This window comes from Hevea brasiliensis, chromosome 12, assembly GCF_030052815.1.
Source record: "Hevea brasiliensis isolate MT/VB/25A 57/8 chromosome 12, ASM3005281v1, whole genome shotgun sequence".
Taxonomy (NCBI): domain Eukaryota; kingdom Viridiplantae; phylum Streptophyta; class Magnoliopsida; order Malpighiales; family Euphorbiaceae; genus Hevea; species Hevea brasiliensis.
In genome coordinates this window covers 84488238-84492585 of record NC_079504.1, presented here as the reverse complement: position 1 = coordinate 84492585, position 4348 = coordinate 84488238, and the positions used below count along the sequence as shown (strand labels likewise).

General features: G+C 36.4%; 1 non-coding gene across 1 annotated transcript; it reads right to left on the bottom strand.

Moving 5' to 3' along the window:
* Positions 1 to 3050: 3050 nt before the first annotated feature.
* LOC131171699 (U6 spliceosomal RNA) lies at positions 3051 to 3153 on the bottom strand. Its single transcript, XR_009142357.1, has one exon. It is a non-coding gene; the product is annotated as a U6 spliceosomal RNA (small nuclear RNA).
* Positions 3154 to 4348: the final 1195 nt, after the last annotated feature.

Below are 4348 nucleotides of genomic sequence, written 5' to 3'. Positions count from 1 at the left end.
GATGAGAAAAAGCTGTGAAGCCTACCTAGCGCATGTGGTGGACACTAGGCAGGATAAGCCAGATCAGTGTGACGTAACCACAGTAAGAGACTTCCCAGATGTGTTCCCTGAAGAATGTGGATAAATTTAATAAAATAATGAATATAACAAGCATAAAATAAATAAGACTATAAATAATTATCGAAAATTTGTCTGCATGAGACATTAATACATTCACTGCATATTTATTTCCTATTATTTCTTTTTATTCTATTATTGGCACCACTAAGCATTATTGCTTAGCGCGTTGCTTTTTGCCACGCGTAGGTTCTGGAGAGATAGACAGAGAGCCCAGTAGACCACAGACTGGGTGAAACCATCTACAGTTCTGCATAGCATCCGTGTCACCTCACCGACTTCAGTGCATTTTTAGGACACCAGATTTCATTTTGGGTGTTTTGTAAATAAATTTTATTTTCTCATGTATAATTGAGACTTATGTAATATGTTTTGGTATTAATGTAAATAGTGAAAATTTGTGTTTATAAATGAAAAATTGAGTATTTATTTATGACTTGTTTATGAATATCATGTGAAATGAATGAATGAGAAATGGAAATATTGTTGAAAAATATTGAGACTTTGTTGATATAAATGGAGTTTGAGAATCATTGAAAACATATTGGAAGTGTTTTTCACAGGTTTCGAAGAACTGTTTTCTCCATTTTTAGCCGGTACTCTGTCGGATTTTCTATAAAATTTACGGAACCTCAAATAAATCTATGTTTTCCATAAATGACTTAAATGAATTATACTTCACAAATTGTACTTTATAACTATGAAAGAAATAAATAAGGAAGGATAAAAATAATTGAAATAAAATATGGTGTTCCGGTACACAGTGTGGCATATCTTACTCGGCTAAACTGTAGACGGGTAAGGGGTGTCACATCTTCACTTAAATATTTATGACATATCTAAAATGTTCATTCATCATGATATTATATAATTTTATTGAGTATAGTTGCATAATTGATTTTATATGTCAATAATGCATTTCATGAATATGTAGCATTATTAATTGTGCTGTGTCGGTAGTTCATGGATGACCCACTATTTTTCATTGGAAAAAGAAAAGTAAAGTATAAAAATAACATGCATGCAATTGAGCTTATTATGAAAGTAAAGGAAAGGGGATGTTGGGTAAGGCAATTTTGTGTCTCTGACATCTGAATACTAGGGGTTACAATATCCATCTCAAGTATGTCACGAGTTTCGTATCCCTAGTATCCATTATTTGATGTGTGAAGAGGAAGTCCTGGAGAGCTCCATCAATAAGTTGGGCACATTGGACATATATGATGGTTAGGAACCATTGGTGACATGAATTACCTTGATATGATTGTTTGTGTTGTGAAACGATCATTTGACTACCACATTTACATGTGCTTGACTATAACTATTTTACTATATGTTTTCTTTCCCTAAGGTGCGCTTCTTCTCACTGGCTCACCCCTTTTCTATGTCTTTCCCTTAAGGGACAAGTATAAAAGACATAATCAACAGCTTTTGGTTAGATGAGTTCCAGGGGCTAATGCCTTAATTTTGCTTAAAGGTATATGTACATTTAGTGGAACTCCTTTTTGTAAGGCATGTAATTTAGTTATTTTGCTATTGTACATTGCCATTTAATATTATGTAAAAATAAAGAGTTATAATTATATTTTATGACTAATAAAGTATTTTCATAATTAATATGGGCTTTAAGAGAGATTTAGATGTAAAGTTAGGCTTGTAACAGGTTTTAGTGGCCTTAAGTCTTCCAATACTTTAGCGTTAGTAATGGTTTGGATTTCTGTTATTATAACTAGATGTGAAAGTATGCTCCTCCTGTGTGGAATGTATGAAGACTGTGTTGTTCCCTCTTTTTTTTTTTTTTTTTAATTTTTATAAGCAAGGATAATTTTATTAGTTTTATCCTCCTTACCAATAGCACCCTATTTGTCCTCATCTTTATTAATATAATCCGCCTCTAGTTGTTAGGGAAGTAGCAGAACCTGCGTTGTTCCCTCATTCATGGGATTATTTTCCTCCTTTTCTTATATCTTTGCAAAGTTAAGACTTTCATCCTGAACTCTGTCTCTTGGGTACTCTCCTTTCATCCACTGGTATGTGAAGAGCACTAGAGGATCCTTTACTTTTTTTTAAAGGACTTATGGGGTGGTCGAGTAGTCATTCTTCTTCACCCCTTCCCCTAATTAGCTGCCAAAGTTTCTTGTTACAATAAACTTGCTTTTACCCAAACTCTTTTATACTTTTATAGCTAAAACTCACTTCCTTTGTTTTTTTCTTACTACTAATATTCACATCTCGGACACACATTCTAATGGTCAGGCTCCAACCACTAGAGGAATTATCCGCTTTAGCCATAAGCCTCATGGTTTTGTCCCATAGGTGGAATGGGGAACTTCCCAGTAGGTCACCTATCGTAGGATTTCTATCAAGCGAGCATGCTTAACCCTAGAGTTCTTCCAACTCTCCAAGCCATTCTACCAAAAGGCGCCTCTAGTGATTAGTTCCCCTATTTTATATATCATTACCTTCCACTCCCATTCCGATGTGGGACGAGTTTTCCATCTTTTAGGGAGCTTTTCGCCTTGCCCATCCTAAGTGAAGCAACCAGTCATTAGCTCACCCCCTTAAGACTCGAGTGTCCTCACTCGATGCACTATACTAAGGGAGCTTCTGGCTCTGATACCAATTGTAATAGTTAAGCTCCAACCACTAGGGGAATTGTCCACTTTGGCCATAAGCCTCAAGGTTTTGTCCCATAGGTAGAATGGATAACTTCTCAAGAGGTCACCCATTCTAGGATTTCTCACAAGTGAGCACGTTTAACCCTGGAGTTCTTTCAACTCTCTAGGCCATTCCACCAAAAGGCACCTTTAGTGATTATTTTTCCCATTTTATATATCATTACCTTCCACTCCCATTTCGATGGGGGGCGAGTTTCTCATCTTTCAGGGAGCTTTTCGCCTCATCCATCCTAAGCAAAGCAACCAGTCGCTAGAAAAAATTTGGACCATTTCTCGATTTGTGCGTGTCATCCTTGTATAAGGGCCATGCTAATCTTCTCTGTATCATTCTAATTTTATCAGGGACATCCAATAAAATTGAGTGATTCCCCAGTGACTGGTTGCTTCGCTTAGGATGGACGAGGTGAAAAGCTCCTTGAAAGATGGGAAACTCGTCTCACATCGAAATGGGAGTGGAAGGTAATGATATATAAAATGGGAAAACTAATCATTAGAGACGCCTTTTGGTGGAATGGCCTGGAGAGTTGGAAGAACTCCAAGGTTAAGCGTGCTCGCTTGAGAGAAATCCTAGGATGGTTGACCTCCTAGGAAGTTCTCCATTCCACTTATGGGATAAAACCGTGAGACTTATGGCCAAAGAGGACAATTCCTTTAGTGGTTGGAGCTTGACTGTTACAATTGTTATCAGAGGCAGAAGCTCCCTCGGTATGGTGTGTCGAGTGAGGACACTCGAGTCTTAAGGAGGTGAGCCAGTGATTGGTTGCTTCGCTTAGGATGGACGAGGCGAAAAGCTCCCTGAAAGATGGGAAACTCATCCCACATCAGAATGAGAGTGGAAGCTAATGATATATAAAATGAGAGAACTAATCACTAGAGGTGCCTTTTGGTGGAATGGCCTAGAGAGTTGGAAAAACTCCAGGGTTAAGCGTGCTCACTTGAAAGAAATCCTAGAATGGGTGACCTCCTGGGAAGTTCTCCATTTCACTTATGGGATAAAACCGTGAGGCTTATGGCCAAAGCGGATAATTCCTCTAGTGGTTGGAGCCTGACCGTTACACACACCTAAGTGGCATGTGTTACAAAAATGAAAATTGCACACTTGATTTTAGACTATAAAAGGAGAGGGAGGGGGGGGGGGGGGTGGTATGTGGTAGAATAACATGCTCATAACTTTTCATTAGCTTTATAATAAATGGTTCAAAATTTATAATTGCTTTATGACAAATTATGTTGCTTATAATATAAATTTAACTCAATAAGATATACTAATTTAGAATAATTATTAGAAAAATGATTTGGAGATAATTTATATAATAATTGGAGGAGTTAAGAAATACTATCTTGAGGTGTATTTTGATTTTAGAAATTTAAAGAATTAGGGCTTGTAAATTAATTAGTTTATAGGAAAAAAATTGTAGCCATAAAATTAGGGAAATTAATACTATATTTAGGGCCTTATTTTTTGGAAAATAAAATTAAATAGTGTACATAGGTTAGTTATTGCTTAACATGGGAGAAATTATATAATAAAATTATGATTTCACAAGCTCTAA